Below are 20,000 nucleotides of genomic sequence, written 5' to 3'. Positions count from 1 at the left end.
ATGCTGGTATGTCTCCAAGTATTTACCTGCAAAGAAAAAGAAAGTATTGTAAATATTGCATCGTTATATATTAGTAGAATTAATACTTGTTAAGTAAAACCACCTAAGCCTTAACCATGATTATATTGTAATAATAATAATAATAATAATAATAATAATAATAATAATAACAACAACCTGAAACTACAGACCATGAACATGCTTTTAAGCAGTATTGTCCTTAACAACCTATAACTCGAACACCATTATTAGCTACGGCCTATAACTTGAATACTATTATAGCTACGACCTATAACTCGAATATCATTATTACCCACGACCTATAACTCGAATAATATTATCAGCTTCCACCTATAACTCGAATACAATTATTACCCTCGACCTATAACTCGAATACTATTATTAGTTACAACCTATAACTCGAATAGTATTATTAGCTACAACCTATAACTCGAATACTATTATTAGCTACAATCTATAACTCGAATACCATTATTAGCTACGACCTATAACTCGAATAGTATTATTAGCTACAACCTATAACTCGAATACTATCATTGGCTACAACCTATAACCCGAATACCATTATTAGCTACAACCGTCAACTCGACTACCATTATTGTTATGACCTATAACTCGAACACCATTATTCGCTACGGCCTATAACTCGAATACTATAATTATTTACATTCTGGAGAAATGTTCCACTAAGGAGAGGTAAATACGTCACCAATACCTTCAGAAAACCTGGTAGACGACCTCGAAATTGTAAACAATATTTCAAAAAAATATTTTAAATAACTTTTCAAAAATAGCATAAGATTATAAATTATTTTTTGTCTTTCATACTTGTCAACTCTTTATCTATTACGTTCGTCCTCCTCTAGTTTGACAAAGGACGTAGGAAAATAATAAAACAAAACATACCCACAAAGAAAACGCGCGCATAAACAGGACTTAGAAAAAAAAAAAAACCTGATTCCATTGGCATAATCTTCTAGATGCGAAGAAACAAAGAGACAACCAAATAGGAAAAAACAAAACCGCGCAATATATATATATATATATATATATATATATATATATATATATATATAATATAATAATTATAATATATTTAAAATATTATTTTCATACGTTATCCCAAAGATGACAAACGCAAAGCCTAAGAAAAAACGGGAAATAAAACAAACGTACGATTACAAGGCCTAGCTACAAAAAACTGCATAATTTAGCGAGTTTGTAAAGTTAAAAATAATGTAAATTTATAAATTATATATATATATAATAATATATAAACATAGTTATATATAATATAAAAGGAAGAGGCGTCCTTTGAGTGGGTGATTAAAAAGTCTTATCACAAAGCCCGAGGTCGTGGTACCTAATTACCATATAGCGTCTCCGGGGAGAGAGAGAGAGAGAGAGAGAGAGAGAGAGAGAGAGAGAGAGAGAGAGAGAGAGAGAGAGAGAGAATTTGGGATCTTGCACAAGTATGCTAAATTCTACTGTAATTCATAGTAATATAAAATATATATAAAATATAAATTAAATATATACTAAATATATAAATATATATATTTATATATATATATTTATAAATATATATATAAAATAAATATATATATATAGATATATATATATATATATATATATATATATAATATATATAATATATATATATATATATTATATATATATATGTATGTATGTATATATAAACATAAATGTGGAACGCCTGGCATCGAGAGAGAGAGAGAGAGAGAGAGAGAGAGTTGACTGGATACCCACTACTGCCTCGATGGAAAAAAAAATCTACAGTTCAGGAGTGAAGTATTCATCGAATACTTTACTTATACAAGTTATACCAGTTGGGGTTAGAAAGCCCCTGAATGTGAGGAAAAAGTGCAGAAACTGAGGAAAGCCGCTGTTTTTTCAAGACTGGGAGTGAAGAATGGCGCGTTGCAAGAGTTGGGACAAAAGAGCCTTCAAGCTCAGTTAAGCCAAGAAATAAAATAATGCAAGCTAGAAGATAAAAGGATTATTTTGGTTAAGAGTACAAGAAGTGTTAGAAAGGAAGGGCCTCCTTCACTGTGTAAATGGTTAATCCCAAATGTGGTCCAACGTGTCTTCTATATCTTAAATTTGAGGTCCAACTTGACGCTTCTTCTGTAACTTAAATATGAGTTGGTTTCCATGGAAACTTATTTGAGGTTAGGTTAACGCTTTAAAATATCTACCTGAGGTTTAGTATTCTGGTATTACATCTTTTTTTTTTTCAAAACTGATCATGAATTTTATACATTTGGATTATATTTTACATTCTAGTTACTCCTGCAGTTATAATGACGAAAACTAATCTTATTTTTCTATCCTTAGTCTTTTAATAAAACCTTTTTACGTTTATGCTTAATTATTAATTTATCCTTTATTGCTTTTATTTTCATTCCAACATCTGTTTATCCAACTTTCTATTCTCCTGGAGTGTGTTTGTCTGCTTTGCAAATAAATAATAATCCTTGAAGAGGAACCTGGAAAAACTAGATGCTGAAGTAGCTCCAGGACTCATGCAGAAAAGTGTGATCCTAGAAACAGCACACATAGTAAGAAGAGTGATGAACTCCTAAGGAGGCAGGATGCAACCCGGAACCCCACACTATAAATACCACCCAGTCGAAGTGGAGGACTGTGATATCCAAAAACATAAATAAATAAATTAAATAATCATACTATAATGGGCGTAATGTCTGTCTGTCTGTCATTCAATCACGGCCAAACGGCTGGTCAGAAGGGCATGAAACTTGGCAGGGTTATGGTGGGGACCCATAAGATGGTTTGTAATGGGGTTTCATCCAACCTAACCCCCTCCTTTGTAGGGGGTGGGGGTGAGAAGGGATTCCCTGAAACGGAGCTGTTTCTGGCCGTGAAACGAGGCTGCATATTCCCGTAGACTTAGTTACTTTACGAATTTTCATACATAATTCCTGTACAACTTCCACGGAGAAAGTCACGAATATTTCAGCTCGGACACAATAGAAGATGAAAATTATCATCAATATCCGCAAGACTTTTTGAATAACTTAAATCCATCGGGACTGCCAGTGCACAAAATAACATTGAAGAAGTACTGCCCGGTAATGTTGCTTCGGAATTTCGATCCTGCCAATGGACATTACAACGGAACGAGGTACACCGTTATGGAGCTAAACTCCCACGCCATCGAGGCAATGATAGCAAAGGGCCCTCACACCGGCAAACGTCTGTTCATCCCCCGGATTCCTCTGATGCCTTCGAACAACCAGTTTCCATTCCAGTTACGGCGCAGGCAGTTTCCCATCAACCTGGCCTTCTCATTCACTGCAAACAAGTCGCAGGGCCAGACTTTGGATCGTGTTGGTGTGTTTCTGCCGTCACCCATGTTCACGCATGGCCAACTGTATGTGGCGTGAGCAGAACTAATAATAATAATAATAATAATAATAATAATAAGCACATAAGATCCAACGGTACCTGAACAGGAATAATGGATACCAACAAAACAAACTATTCGGAACCAACCAGAAAAGACTATACAGCCAACTAAGAGGGGAAGACAACCACCAAGAAATTCCTGAAGCCGAACCAAGTAAGAGACTCTGGGAAAACATATGGAGCAATCCGGTATCACACAACAAACATGCAACATGGCTCCAGGAAGTTAAAGAAGAAGAAACAGGGAGAATAAAACAAACATTCACTGAAATCACGACAGACACAGTCAGACACCAACTAAAGAAAATACCCAACTGGAAAGCCCCACGTCCCGATGAAGTCCATGGATACTGGCTCAAAAACTTCAAGGCTCTACACCCACGAATAGCAAAAGCCCTCCACTGGAGCCTGTGCAATAAACACCAGCTACCTTGCAGTAATAAGTGGTACGAGCACCAACCTGAAGGACTGATAGAAAATGATCACGCAAAGATCCTCTGGGACTATAATATCAGAACAGATAGGGTGATACGTGCAAATAGACTGGACGTGACGTTGATTGACAAAATCAAGAAGAAAGTATCACTCATTGATGTCGCAATACCATGGGACACCAGAGTTGAAGAGAAGGAAAGGGAAAAAATGGATAAGTATCAAGACCTGAAAATAGAAATAAGAAGGATATCGGATATGCCAGTGGAAATCGTACCCATAATCATAGGAACACTAGAGGCTGAAGTAGCTCCAGGACGCATGCAGAGTGTGCTCCTAGAAACGGCGCACATAGTAAGAAAAGTGATGGATTCCTAAGGAGGCAGGATGCAACCCGGAACCCCACACTATAAATACCACATAGTCGAATTGGAGGACTGTGATAGACACACACAAAAATAATAATAATAAGACTATCCCTCCAGCTCAAAGAATATCTGCAAAATCTTTTTATCATCGAGAATCTCTGCAAAATTGCCTGATTATACAACTCCCAAATGTGATTCAGTCCCCCACTCCCCCTCTCTCCAAAAATCACATTAACTTTCTCCAAGTGATTTAAAGATACAGTGATAAATTGAGACATTGGCAGACCGTCGAGATAATGAAAGATGATGAAATATGATGATGTCTCGATAATGAAATACATTTGGGAAGGTTTGATGTCAGGCAGGTGAAGTGAGTTAAGAAGTGAGTCGATGAAGAAGGTGAGACGAGTCAAAGGAGATGAAGTGAGTCAATGAAGAGAGTCATATTGGCGCAGTGAGTCAATGAAGTGAGTCATATTAGTGCAGTGAGTCAATGAAGAGAGTCATATTGGCGCAGTGAGTCAAGGAAGAGAGTCATATTAGTGCAGTGAGTTAATGAAGTGAGTCATATTAGTGCAGAAGGTGAAATGAGTCCAAGAAATGAGTCAGTAACCGAGTCACAATAGTGCAGAAGGAGAAGTAAGTCAATGAAGTGAGTCAGTAACCGAGTCAAAATGGTGCAGAACTATGATTCAAAACAGAGCGTTACAGACACACACAGACAAAAAAAACATGAAAAAAAAAGTTCCTAAAAGACCGAAGGACATTACCAAAGGTAATCGGATAACTCTAAGGTAACTAGAAAAGATAAAGGTAAGTAAATACTATTAAGATAATTGAGGAAAAACATAACTACATATTATGAAGATAATTGAGGGTAAACATAACTAAATACTATCAGGATAATTAGAAAAAACATAACTAAATACTATCAAGATAATGATGAAAACATAACTAAATAACATTAAGATAACTGAGGAAAAACATAACTAAATACTATTAAGATAATTAAGGAAAAACAACTAAATATTATTAAGATAATGGATTAAAAACATAACTAAATACTATCAAGATAATTAAGGAAAAACATAAGAACATACTTCCAAGATAATTGAGGAAAAACAGAACTAAATACTATTATGATAATTGAGGAAAAACATAACTAAATACTATTAAGATAATAGAAGAAAGACTAATTGAATACTATTCAGATAATTGAGGAAAACTAACTAAATACTATTAAGATAATTGAGGAAAAACAGAGTAGAACAAAACACAGAGAAAAAATGAAATTAATAAATAAATAAATTACATAAGGAGACAACTAAGTTCATTACAAATAACAAAGGTAATTACGCACAAAATTAATGTAACCTGACACTACAACTCCCGTAATTTGTAAGAGAGAGAAAAATATGTATTAATGTAGTAACAGAAAAACAGCGTCATTAGAGCAAACGAAGGTAATACGCCAACCAAATGAAGGTAATCAGTCGAAAACAAAAGTAATTAAGAAGCTAAGATAATCGGGGGCACACCTGGAGATTACGGCTCGGGTCATTAGACGCGACAACAAAGGTAATTAAGGGTAATTAAGGTAATTCTTCGGGAAAATAAGAATGAAAAACATGTCTAATAAAATTATCGAAAAATTACGGTAACTGGTAACAGATGAAAGAATACGATTAACGTAATTAAAAAAAAATAACTAAGGTAATTCTTCGGGAAAATAAGAATGAAGAACATGTCTAATAAATTTATAGAAAAATTAGGTAACTGCCATCAAATGCAAGAATACGATTAATGTAATTATAAAAAAAAGTAATCAAGGTAACTCCTCAGAAAAATAATAATTTTATAGCAGGTTTAATCCAATGAAAAACTTAAGGTAATTGCCATCATATGCAAGACCAAGATTAATGCATTTATCGAAAATCACTGAAGGTAACTGCCAATAACGGCGAGAATATGATTAAAATCATTCTTAAAAATTAAGGTAACTCAAAAAGGCAAGAGCGGAAATGTAATCGCCCAAAACAATCAAGGTAATCGCCAACAACGCCATGAAAATTATTAAACTACTTCTTGAATTACTTTAAGGTAACTGCCAACGACAACAAAAGCTAAACTATAGAGCCAACAAAAGCTAAACTATAAAGCCAATAAAAGCTAGCTTATAAAGCCAACAAAAGCTAAACTATAAAGCCAACAAAAGCTAAACTATAAAGCCAACAAAAGCTAAACTATAAAGCCAACAAAACCAAAATTATAGTCAACAAAGGTTAAACTATAAAGCTGACAAAAGCTATTTTATAAAACCAACAAAAGCTAAACTTTAGAGTTAACAAAAGCTAACTGATAAAGTCAACACAAGCTAAATTATAAACCCAACGGAAGCTAACATATAAAGCCAATAAAAACTAAACTATAAAGCCAACAAAAGCTAATTATATAGCAAACAAAAGCTAACTTATATAGCCAACAAAAGCTAAACTCTAATGCCAACAAAAGCTAAACTATAAAACCAACACAAGCTAAACTATAAAGCTAACAAAAGGTAACTTATAGAGCCAACAAAAGCTAAATTATAAAGCCAACACAAACAATATTATGAGGTCAACAAAAGTTAAACTACAAAACCAAAAAACGCTAAATTATAAAGCCAACAAAAGTTAACTTAAAGAGTCAAAAGTTAAACAAAAAAGCTGACAAATGCTATATTATAAAGGCAACAAAAGCTAAACTACAAAGCCAACAAAAGCAAATTTATGAAGCCAACAAAAGCTAAACTATAAAGCCAACAAAAGCTATTTTCCCAAAACATCTATACCCTTCCAAGGCCCCTTTCAAAAACCTCAAAAAAAAAATCTGACTCTCTAACCCAACCCCATCCCAACGGCGCGAAGCCAAAATGAAAAAAAATAAAAATAAGAAAATAAATCTATAAACGTTGATCCGGGTAATTCTATATTCCCATCAACGTTCTCAAATAGATTTCCCCCTCCCCCTCCCTATTCCCTAAATCCGACACTTTCAGAAGGCCCATAAACCGGTGTATATATATCTAGAGCACCTCCATGGACCGGCATTAAATACACCTTAATTACGGGCTAAGTCCCTGGCGATAAGGGCGAGAATTCGACTCACTCTGAAGGACTTTCGACCTAGAAGGTCGGTTTCACTCGCACATGATACCCCCACCCCCAAATACCCCTTTCCCCTCCGTCAGACGCCCCCTTCCTCCAAGATCCGGGACAAGGGTCGATGACGCGAGACGCATATCAAAAAGCTCCTCCTCTCCTCCTCCTCCTCCTAAACTTTTTTCTTTTTTTGATGATGGGTGATGCGAGGGCCCGTGTGGAAGAACGTTCTAAACGTTTGTTTGGAGAGGGAGGTCCCAGGCGGGTGGGTAAACGTTTTGGGGAAGTGGCAGAAGAGCAGTGTGGCTGGAAAGGTATCTAACTGTACTGACTAGAAAAGGAGAAAAAAAAAACGTTTATAACAGGGATATCATTACAAATGTCCACAGAGTTAGTTGGGTAGGAATGTGTTTTAAATGTCCCGGAAGCAAAGGGAAAAACTTTTATGTCACAAACAGAATTTTAAATGTTCAGTCATGCAGGGGAGAGAACATTTATGTCACAACAATCGTTTGGGTGGGAATGTGTTTAAATGTTCAAAAAGAGACAGAGGAAAACGTTTATGTCAGTGGTATTATTTTAAATCTTCAGAATAACAAAAGGAAAAACGTTTATGTCATTGGTGTTATCTTATATCTCCAGACTAACAACTGTAAACACGTTTATGTCAGTGGTATTATTTCAAATGTTCAGACAAGCAGAAGGAAAAACGTTTCGCATCCCAAGGGCGTTACCCTACCCCTCCTAACCATGCCCTTTTATCCGGGCATGGGGGTGCACTGACATGAATTCGTATACCCTCCAAAAAACAAAACCAAAAACAATAAATTAATTAACTGAAAAAGCTAAAATGATAAATAAACAAGCATATACGTAAATAAATGAATAAACAAATAAATCAATAAATAGAAAAATTAATAAATTAATTTAAAAGATTAGAAAATAAACAGAAAAATAAAAAATACAAAAACACATAAATACATTAGAAAAATAAATAAGTAAATAAAAAACTAAAACAGATATATAAAGCATGAATAAATTAAATAAACAAAAGTAACTAAATAAAAAAAATAACTAAATAAACAGATATATAAAACATAAGTATATTAAATAAACATATAGATATGAGTAAATAAAAAATAACTAAATAAATAGATATATAACATAAATAGATATAAAACATAAATAAATTAAATAAACATAAAAATATAAATAAGTAAATAAAAAAACCTCAATAATGATATATAAAACAAAATAAATTAAATAAACATAAAAATAAGTAAATAAAGAATGCTTAAATAAAGATATATAAAAAATAATTTAATTAAATAAACATATAAAAATAAATAAACAAAGATGTAGCAACAATGCTCTCCAAAGACATCCACCCAAGAGCAGAAACTGTAAAAACCGCCCCTATAGATTTAATCTGTCACTCAGACAGGCTGACGATTTCCGCCATTTTAATTGGCAGAGATGAACGGCCTTTGTCATTGGCTGATTGGCTTTCGCCTATTGGCAAACCTTGTTATGTTATGGGAGTCTGCCGTGGCATGTGGGGATTACTTGGCGATTACTGAAGGATTGACGGATTTATTTGTTTGGTATTCATCACGGCCGTAGGAGAAATAGGCCATTGTGGTATCTACTGGTCACACTCATCCACACAAACACACACACAATATATATATATATATATATATATATATATATATATATATATATATATATATATATATACATATATATATATATATATATATATATATATATATATATATATATATAGAGAGAGAGAGATAGAGAGAGAGAGGAGAGAGAGAGAGAGAGAGAGAGAGAGAGAGGAGAGAGAGAGAAATTATGTACTATCAATGATTGTTCAAAAAAATCTAGTTGAAATGTTTCTTGAAGACTCGGAAAGTAATAGGAAAAGTTAAAAGAAAACGGAAAAATTTAAATCTTTTTATTGAAATAAAAAAGTAAAATTATGAGATTCAACTCAACGCAAAAGTCAATCAGAAAAGTTTTGTGGGAAGGGGGGGGGGGGGGGGGGGGGGGGGGGGGGGGGAGGGGGGGGGAGGCTGGAGTCCTCATAGCGATGTGACAACTCTGAAGGGCGTCAAACTGCCCTTGAAGACTGCCCGAGTTCCTCCTGATGCTCCGAAGATGCCATCAAATCTCAGATGGTGTCTTGGAGGATCCAGAAACCCCTCCAGTCTCCACGGGATTCTCCGGAGATTGGTCACTTTGAGAGAGCTACGAATCTTCGAGGATCCAAAAGATCTCCACGGAATTCTCCGGAGACTCGCAACTGCAAAGGATCCGGGAAAACCCATCCAGGATCCAGTGGGCAGAAACGAAAACCAAGTCTTGTGAAAAGCGTCTGATTAGTTGACAAAATGTCTCGCGCTTCTCAAAACTTAGTAGCTTTCTTAGTAAACTTGTGCTTGCTTTTGTGTACACTGGTGGTTGGAGGCATCATTTGGCGCCCAGCTCTTGAGAAAGAGCTGAGGTTTTGTGATGCTGCCCACCAGACCACTTTCAAGTACAGGATTCCAAGTTGTTTATCAGGATACTTAGTGCCTCACTCATCAGCTTGCAATGGACCATTGATCACCTTCTTTGGTGAACCGGGCCCTGCAAATGCTGACGAGGTACTGAGTGAACTGGATCAGCTTGGATATCTGTTCCTTGGCACCATCTTGCTGGGCGAGCTCTTCGTCAAATTTGTTATTGGCAGCAGAGGACTGGAAGACAACGAGAGAGAAGAGAATGAGGAGGAAGAAGAGGACGTTGAGGAAGAAGAGGAAGTTGAGGAAGTTGAGGAAGAAAAGGACGTTGATAAAGAAAATGACGTTGATGAAGAAAAGGACTTTGATGAAGAAAAGGACGTTGAGGAAGAAGAGGATGAGAATGAAAAAGAGGACGACGAGGAAGAAGAGGATCAAGAGGACAGCAGTATCACCCCCGAAGAGGACCTTGAATTATACAATGAAGTTCAACAAGTACAGAAACTGAGTTCTGACACTTGTGAGGTAAGGAACATGAAAGATGTCCCCATGGAAGAAACAAATGGACCAACAACAATCGTGGTCAGTGAAGTCAAAACTTGCCCGAAGGAGAAGAAGCACCTCAAATTGGTGGCTTCAGGTCAATATGAGTTCCCCTTACTGAGGAACGAAAGAGGCCTCCTGAACACCATAGGAAGAGAGGTCAAAGAGTTCACTGAATTCTACAACGTTCGGCTAGTCTTCCCCGACGACGACAAGGAGGTTTGTTACCTGGAGGGAGCTGATAATCGAGTCGAGATGGCCTTTCAGCACATCCAGGAAATCCTGGATGAGCAAGAGCGCGAAGGCTACTCCTTCATCGATACAGAGGAACTAACCCCTCCACAGGAAATTATAAAAAATGAGAGACATTTTGAGCAGCCAGAAAACAATATGAGTTTTGCGGCAATTCTGAAAAGGAATAAGCGAAAGGAGAGCGAGAACAAACCTGAAGTCCTCAAGTTTGTTATTGTGGATCGTCAAGCTTTCCATTTTGAAGAAGAATATTTAGAAGAATCAGAAGATGAACTAGAAGATGAAATTGACAGTCTGGAGTTTGAAAGTCAGGAAGACGAAGATGATTGCGAGTGTGAAGGAAGAAGAGGAAAGGTAATAGTAGGAGTAAGGATTTTGCACGCTCCAGAAGAGGAGGGCAAAGGAGGTATGAGAACACTTGTGCCCAAAACTTTGCCCCTTGAAGAAAAAGAGGAAGGAAATGAAGTCTGGCCCAATGAATTGGAAGAGGAAGAATCCCTCCCGCCCAAGGAAGTGGAAGAGGAAGATGCCCTCCCACCCAAGGAAGTGGAAAAGGAAAGGATTCCTCTTGAAACCGAAGAAGAGGACGATCAGACTCTGAACGCAGAGGAAGAGGCAAAGGTTTCTCTTAAGGAAGAAGAGAAGGAGGATATGGATTTGACTCTGGAAATGGCAGAAGAAAATGTTCTCCCTCCTCTTGTGGAAAAAGAGGAAGGTCCTCTTCCTCTCGAGGAAAAAGAGGAAATTGATCGTACTCTGCAAGGAATCAAGGAGGAAACTACTGTTCCACTCGAGGAAAATGAGGAAACTGATCATACTCTGCAAGGAATCAAGGAGGAAACTACTGTTCCACTCGAGGAAAAGGAGGAAAGCGAAGAAAATGCTCTTCCACAGGAAGAACAGAATGCTGGACCCCATAAAGATGACGAAGAAGAGAGGGAACTACAGAAAGCAGAGAACAAGAAGGACATTCCTCAGAGACAGATAATCACCGCCCCTGTCGACACGCCGAGGATGAGGCTACCTGAAAGATGCGGACCTCTCAAACATGCTGGAGGTCAAAACTTCACATTTGTCTGCGGAGACGATGTGGAAATGGCCGAGGTCATTGGGAAAGGAGGAAAATACACCCGAATGGCCAAGGACGACCACGGGGTCACCATGAACGTCAACAATGACAGCTTGAGAATGGTGACTCTGACAGGACCTAAGAGGAATGTCGAGGCTGTCTACAAGCAAGTCAGGTTTCGAGTTGACAGGATTTTCGACGTCCAGGAACTGACTCAGATATCAAAGGCGCTCTTTGCAGTCGGGAAAGACGACTTTGTGATGACTGTACCAAAGGAGTTCAGAAAGGCCATAGTGGGACCACAGGAGACAACCCTCCGCAGGCTGGTCAAGGAGCAGGATGTGGCCCTAAACCTTCCTGATGAAGAGGATCAACGGGATTACATCGTCATCTGTGGTCCACTGAAGAAGGCCCTGAAGGCTGAACGAGTAATAACGGCGATGCTCAATGACATCAAGAACTGGCCGAAGGAGAAGGACCTTCAGCTCATCAGCCTAGACTTTTACGAATTTGTTTTACCACTCGAAGCACGACATCATCTCCTCGGCCACAAGGGACAAGCAGTTGAGGAAATAAGGCGCCTCTATAACGTGCAGCTGATTCTCCCCAAGGAAAATGACAAGAGGGAAGTCTGCCATTTAGGGGGAGACCTCAACAACGTCTTCAAAGCCTACCAGCACATCCAGGGAGTCCTTCAAGAGGTCAGTGTGAGGCACTGCGACATTACGACGGAAGGACTGACCCGAACTGGCGCAGGCAAATATCGTCTGGAAATCGACGCCCAACACAAGGGGCTTGTGGTAGGACCCAATGGAGCCAATGTCAGGAGGATCGAGGAGACGCACAATGTGAAGATCATCATGCGCAAGAAGACGGAGGCCTTCGTCATCATACAAGGCCAACTGGACAATGTCGAGGAAGCTTCTCAAGACATTAAGGAGATCTTGAGGCCGACTCTCGACAGAAGACATGGCAGAAATGTCAAGTCAAGAGGAACCAACTTCGCAGAGGAGCAAATCTCCCAAGAACTGACAAAGATTGGAAACTGTTTCTACAAGACAGTCCTCGACTGGGAAGAACGAGCTATGGTCATCGGCAAAGGAGGCCAGAACATCAAGAGGCTGACCAGCACACACAATGTCATTTTCCAAGGGCCCAAGATGGACAATTCGGACGTCTGCACGATTCGGGGACAGGAAGAAGTAGTTCTAGCCTTCTTCGATGAGGTCCTTGAAATCATCCAAAATAAAGGGCATCAGAAGAAGAGATATTATGGGGGACAATGAAGGGCTCGTGTGCCTGGTCGGAGGACTTCTGATTCCTCCACAGGAAAGATGAATATCTCTCTCTCTCTCTCTCTCTCTCTCTCTCTCTCTCTCTCTCTCTCTCTCTCTCTCTGTCACTCTCTCTCTCTCTCTCTATTGCTTGTTTCTTTCTTTCCACTGTTGTGGACAAGACTGAAACAAAGAGAGATTTGAAGAGGAGAGATTTGACAAGAAGAGCTATTGTTCCTTTGGTGCCAGGAACAAACATTTTAACCTAGCCACTGAGGTGGGGCAGGGGCAACCCATCCACCTCAGTGCCGGTCCCAAGCCCGGATAAATAGGGAGGGTTGGACTAGGGAGGAATGGCTTCCTGAGTCCGTAAAAAATGTGTCAAAAGAATAAAACAAAATTTTTTTATTTAAATAACTTTAAGACATAAAAGTTTTATTTACTCCACTTAGGGCCACCAGTAACGTTGTTTTACCTGTGCAGTTATGCCTGCATAGTTGGTCTGTGCAGGCAGAACTGAACCCATCAACTTTCCGGTATAAGTGAACAGTCGGTATGTGCAGGCAGAACTGAACCCATTAACTTTCAGGTATAACTGAACAGTCGGCCTGTGCAGTTATAACTGAATGTTAGTGGGTTCAGTTCTGCCTGCACAGGCCGACTGTTCAGTTATACCTGAAAGTCATTGGGTTCAGTTCTGCCTGCACAGGTCAACTGTTCAGTTATACCAGAAAGTTATTGAGTTCAGTTCTGCCTGCACAGGCCGACTGTGCAGGTATAACTGAACGTTAGTGGCGGCCTTTAGTAGAGAATTCTCTCTCTCTAATACACTAGAAAAGTTGACTAAAATATTCCTAATTAACAAAAGTTGTTTTCTATCTAAATGCTAATCTAAGTTCTAAGTATAAATAAATTCTGGGATCAAATTAATTCGATTTCACGAATGGTCCCAAAGCCTCTCTTGGTCTCAACATTAAACATGATCATTGATATTACTGGAACCCAACACACTATCTCATGAGCAACAGAAATAACGTCCCGCCATAAGAGCCTGAATCTAGTACTCTGAAAAGAAAGGCATGAGTGCTACCAAATGACCCACACAGGTCATGGCACATTCGGAACCAAAGTACCTAAACGGTGCTTAAGACTTTACCTGGTCAGGTTGAGCACCTTGCATACCTGTGACTCAGGTACACAAGGTGTTGCAAAATGATCGGGTAAAGACTTGGGTACCGGGTAAGTACTTAAGTTCCAGCTTTGTGTGTAACCCATGTGGGTCATTTGGTAGCACCCTAGCCTTTTGCTTGAGAGCCCTTGGTTCAATCACAGCGTCAGGAGGAGGTTATCGATTTCTATTGCAAAAGTCATCTTGTGTTGGTGTCCTATAATGTTAATGTGAAGTTTGATGATGAAACCGAGAGACGTTTAAATACCATTTCTAAAACTGATATAATTATTAGTACTTACATTCAGTTCCTCATTGGACAAGTTGGTTACACACTCGCCTACCAATCTGGTAGCCTGAGTTTGCTCCCAGCTACCGCCAATGCGGAACCAGATGACTTTATTTCTGATGATTTGAAATTCATTTCTTGACATAATGTGGTTCGGATCCCACAAAAAGCTGTAGCTCCCGTTGCTAAATAACCAATTGGTTCTTAGCCACATAAATAAAAATCTAATCCTTCAGGCCAGCCCTAGGAGAGCTGCGAACCAGCTCAGTGGTCTGGTTAAACTAAGATATACTTAAGTACTTACATTCAGTGTTAAGTTTGATATCAGGACAACTGTTAATACTGATCTCAAGTACGAAGATATTACCTCTTGATTTATTTGCCGTATGTCCTTAACATTAAAAATATAATCTAAAATAATCGTCTATTATATCAATAATCTGTTCTACTGCCTAAGAGGAGGACTACAATATTGAATGTTTTTAATCTCTCTCTCTCTCTCTCTCTCTCTCTCTCTCTCTCTCTCTCTCTCTCTCTCTCTCTTGCACACAACACACACATTTCTTGCCTTGCTAATAGCAATTCATTGACGTAAATTCTCTCTCTCTTACAGACCTTACAGATGTAAGGTATATAAGGTCTCTCTCTCTCTCTCTCTCTCTCTCTCTCTCTCTCTCTCTCTCTATCAAGCTCGTAATATACATAAACAAGATATAATATACATTTTAACATATTTCTTGCCTCGTCAATAGTAATTGACATACATATATTTCTCTCTCTCTCTCTCTCTCTCTCTCTCTCTCTCTCTCTCTCTCTCTCTCTCTCTCTCTCTAAGAGTATTCTACTATACATCTGAAAACATCATCAAAATTCGAGACAACCTCCCATCAAATATTAACCAAAGACCCACTGAACGGTCTGTATCCATAACCCAACAGAGAGATTGTGTCTCATAAGCAAGATTATCAAAAGACTGGACCTTTCGCCGCAAACTTTCTCTAAGAAAGCGGAAAACTTATCAAAACACCATTATTTACCCTTGAAAAATGTTTGTTAGGCTCCCAAAAGAGAAAGTTGGCCGGCCTAATTTCACGTCGAAAAGTTCTGAGAACCAGATGAGAAGATTAAAGAAAATAAAACGAAAAAAAGAAAGAAAGAGGACCTTGGTCGAATTATTGTATGACCTCATTCTTTGGCATAACCCTTTGACCTCACTCCTCATCCTAATTCTTTGACCCTAGTGCTTTGAAAGAAACTGATTTCTCTAATGTTACCTTTTTGTATCAACAGTGACTGAAGGAAATCAAAACTAAAGTGCTTTGTCGAGGACCTTGGACAGAACAATTCTTTAACTTGATTCTTAAGCCTAATTCTTTGACCTCGTTGTTTGAATGAAAACTTGATTTCTTTGCTGATTTCTTTTCGTCTCAATAGTTACTGAATGAAACCAAACCGAAAGTGATCATTTGCTCATTCAATTCCGTGAAACACGTATTCATGCGTTGAGTAGCTCCATCACAATATATATATATATAATATATATATAATATATATATATATATATATATATGTATATATATATATAATAATATATATATATATATATATATATACACTATACTATATATATATATATATATATATATATATATCATCATTATTTATTTATTAGCATATATCGTATACATATTTATACAAAGATAAATATATATATACATATAAAATGAAATTTAAACACACAAACAATAAGCTAGAATTCTCATAAGAGCAATTTCAGTGCTTCTTCTTTTACAATTCACTTCATGTAAACAGGGTAGACACTTCGGCGGCTGGTTGTTTACACAAACAGACGCACAAACAAGTTGAAATTCCGGTTCACCGAAACACTAACGTCACAAACCGTCGGTTATTGTCACAAACAAACAACCAGACACATAAACAAACAATTCATTCATTTATCTGCAATACAGCAATCGGGTGTCTTCAATTCTTTACTGAGAGAGAGAGAGAGAGAGAGAGAGAGAGAGAGAGAGAGATGCTGATCAGAACTGGCAGTAGTGAGAGAGAGATTGACCAAAATTGGCTATACAAAGAGAGAGAGAGAGAGAGAGAGAGAGAGAGAGAGAGAGAGAGAGAGAGAGAGAGAGAGAGAGAGATGCAAACGCGCCATAGTCAATTAGTTGATGCGCATTGAAAATGTCAATTGTTGTCCATCGCTGGGGTGGGATGTCCGGGGGGGGGGGGGGTGGGGGGGGGTGCAGTCCAATATTCAGCAAAAGGGCGTGGCTCTCAAATCGATTGTGTCGGTGGCACTTGCTTACCTGTGGCACTCCACGCGGCATTAAATGGACGAGTTCAATTTTATTGTTCGCTGGTCCCCCAAAAAATCTATTGATAAGGTAAAAGTGTGTGTGGTGTGTGTGTTCGTATTTCTGTGCATGTGTATATATTTTCGTGTGTAAGTGCACACGCGTGTTTGTATCCCTATTTTGTTCTTGTATCAATATTGGTCAGTAAAGTGTATAATTTTTTCAAGTGTATATTTAATGGTATGAACAGTAATATTTTATCTACTGTTATTTAATTGTACATTTCAAATTTCTGTTATTTGATATGAATGGGTTACTTAAGAGTGTAGGTCACAATGAGACCCGAAAGATGGCAAAATAAGTACATATAATGCTAAGGTTAGAATCCACACACCAACAAGTGCTTTGAATCAACTGATTTTTTAAAAAATGACGTACAAAAAAAAAAAAATAAATAAACTCCGTACTAAATGAACATTAATATACTCGAGCAAAAATAAATGTTAATAAAAAAGTCATTTCGAACTAACTTGAAAATCTCAAACGAAATACGAACTTAAAAAAAAGAACGACATTCCTCTGACAGAATTTGAAAATGTGCAGTCCTGCCAGGTGACACCCGAATTGAGCCAAGGTTGATGTCTGTCAATAACACGAATCGTTTCTTATGCAAAAATTATTAACTGACATCGGTGGCAATATTCTGCAGTTTTTGATGGGTTCTAAAAATAAAGATTTTTCGGGGCGGGTGACTTTTTTTTTCAGGAAGATGTGGAGGGTCTTAAATAGAATCATTTTTGGGGGTCAGGTGACCTATTTTATTCAGAATGTTTCTTGGTCAAAAATTATGAAATGAAATTTTTTCTCATATTTTGCAGTTTTGGGGTGTTCTAAATATTAATTTTTCTTAATATGACCTATTCTATCAGTCTAATTCTTTAACGGATTCTTTGCGAAAATAATGAACTGAAATTTGTTATAATATTTTGCAGTTTTTGGAGGTTCCTAAATATTACAATTTTGTGAGATGACCTCTTTTATCAACCTGATTCCTTGCAAAAATTATGAACTGAAATTTGTTCTAATATTCTGCAATTTTTATAGGTTCCTAAATATTACATTATTTTGGAAGATGACTTATTTCATCAGCTGAATTCTTTGAAAAAATAATGAACTAAAATTTGTTGTAATATATTGCTGTTTTTAGAAGTTCCTAAATATCAAACTTTTTTGGAAGATGGCCTATTTTAACAGCCTTATTCTTTGCAAAAATAATGAACTGAAATTGGTCCTAAATATTACATTTTTTTGGAAGATGGCCTATTTCATCAGCCTAATTCTTTGCAAAAATTATGAAAATTGGTGAAAATCTTTTACATTTTTTGGAATGTCCTAAAATGATAATCTTTTTGGAAGATGACCTGTTTCTGCTGCCTTTTTCTGTGCTACATTTTGACCTGCAGTTTTCAGATGTTTCTAAAAATAATTTTTTTGGACATGTGACCTATTTATTTTGTTCAGCCCTTTCTTTGAATAATTTATAAACCTGGAAATAACTTACATGTTAAGGGAATTATATACGATGATTAGGACACCAGCTTTAGTCAGTATCAAACCTATGACTTTTCGGGTTGACACATACATACATACATGCACACTTACATAAATACATACACACAGAAAACCCTTCACTCATGTCCCGCTGGTGGCTTGTATTGCTGGCACCTAAAGCGATGCCAGACGCACGATCCTGGCTAACTTTAACCTTCAATAGAATCAAAACTACTGATGCTAGATGGCTGCAATTTGGTACATTTGATGATTGGGGGGTGGATGATCAACATAGCAATTTCCACCCCTCTATCCTCGGTAGTTTTTTAAAGATCTGGGGGCGGACAGAAAAAGTGCGGACGGACAAACAAATAGCCATCTCAATAGTTTTCTTTCACGGAAAAGTAATAAATAACGAAACACGGGCCCTCGCAACACCCAAGATTTATGTAACAGCCCCTTTAAGCGCACGTAGCGGAAAAATGACGCATGGATCTGGCGCGCATGCAAATTGCATGCATCCTTCACGTCAGAAAAATTAAAAAAAAAAATCCTTTTGCTTTATTTATTTTTCATTCTTCTGCAGTTCAGAAAATAGACGAAATGTTGCGCTGCCTGCCTCCTCTTCGTAAAATCCCAGAAAGCAATTCCCAAAAGATTTCATTTTTCATTTGTCTTATCATTTTTTTTTTAAATTACTTTTGACATAAACCATGAGCCAGCGGAATTATTGTTCTTTAAAATTCTGGTTATAAAATATGCTTGTAATAAAATAAGGTGAATCGGGGAGGGAGAGAGAGAGAGAGAGAGAGAGAGAGAGAGAGGGATAGAGAGTTTCTCAAATGCGTTTGACCTGACATAACTTTCGTATAAAGAAATGGTTACACAAACACCCAATTCATACTCAGTTAGGACAAACACAGGCCCAAACACACGTCACAGACACAGATATACACAAACAGAGAACAAACACACACACACACACAAAACACAAAAGCACACAAACGCCTAGGTAAGAGGCCACTGCTCCAAATCTCCCTTAATAATGAAAACCATACTTGTCTCGTGATTACAAACACATATGCACACAAACAGTGAACAACCCCAAACACAAACACACAGACACTTACCTACGGGCCACTAAGCCATACCTCCTATTACCGAACACTGTTAACATTTTCGTGATCACAAACACACACAAACATGAAACAACCCCAAACACAAACACACAAACGTACAAAAACACCTACCTAACAGGCCACAGACCCATATCTCCTATTGACGAACATCATATCTATCTCATGATCACAAACACAAACGCACACAAACAGAGAAAGAACAACCCCAAACACAAACACACAAACAAGCACACAAACAAACACCTACCTAACATGCCACTGACCCATATCTCCTATTGACGAACATCATACCTGTCTCTTGATCACAAACGCACACAAACAGATAACTACCCCAAATTCAAACACAAACTAACAAACAAACTCCTATCCAACAAGCCACTGACCCAAATCTCCTATTAACGAACACCTAGGACCACTTTCGTGGCCAGTGGAACAAAACAAGGCAGTGATAGTATTTACTATTCGCAAGATTGCGTGTCCCCGCA

The 20,000-nt window shown here is 37.6% G+C and overlaps 1 protein-coding gene across 1 annotated transcript in view; it reads right to left on the bottom strand.

Moving 5' to 3' along the window:
• Positions 1 to 20,000, bottom strand: part of LOC135203790 (transmembrane and coiled-coil domain-containing protein 4-like) — a gene marked incomplete in the record, with an annotated part of 261,065 nt that overhangs the window by 174,645 nt on the left and 66,420 nt on the right.

Source organism: Macrobrachium nipponense, chromosome 36 (assembly GCF_015104395.2).
Source record: "Macrobrachium nipponense isolate FS-2020 chromosome 36, ASM1510439v2, whole genome shotgun sequence".
Taxonomy (NCBI): Eukaryota; Metazoa; Arthropoda; class Malacostraca; order Decapoda; family Palaemonidae; genus Macrobrachium; species Macrobrachium nipponense.
The sequence above is the reverse complement of the archived record's forward strand: the minus strand, read 5'-3'. Positions and strand labels throughout refer to the sequence as shown.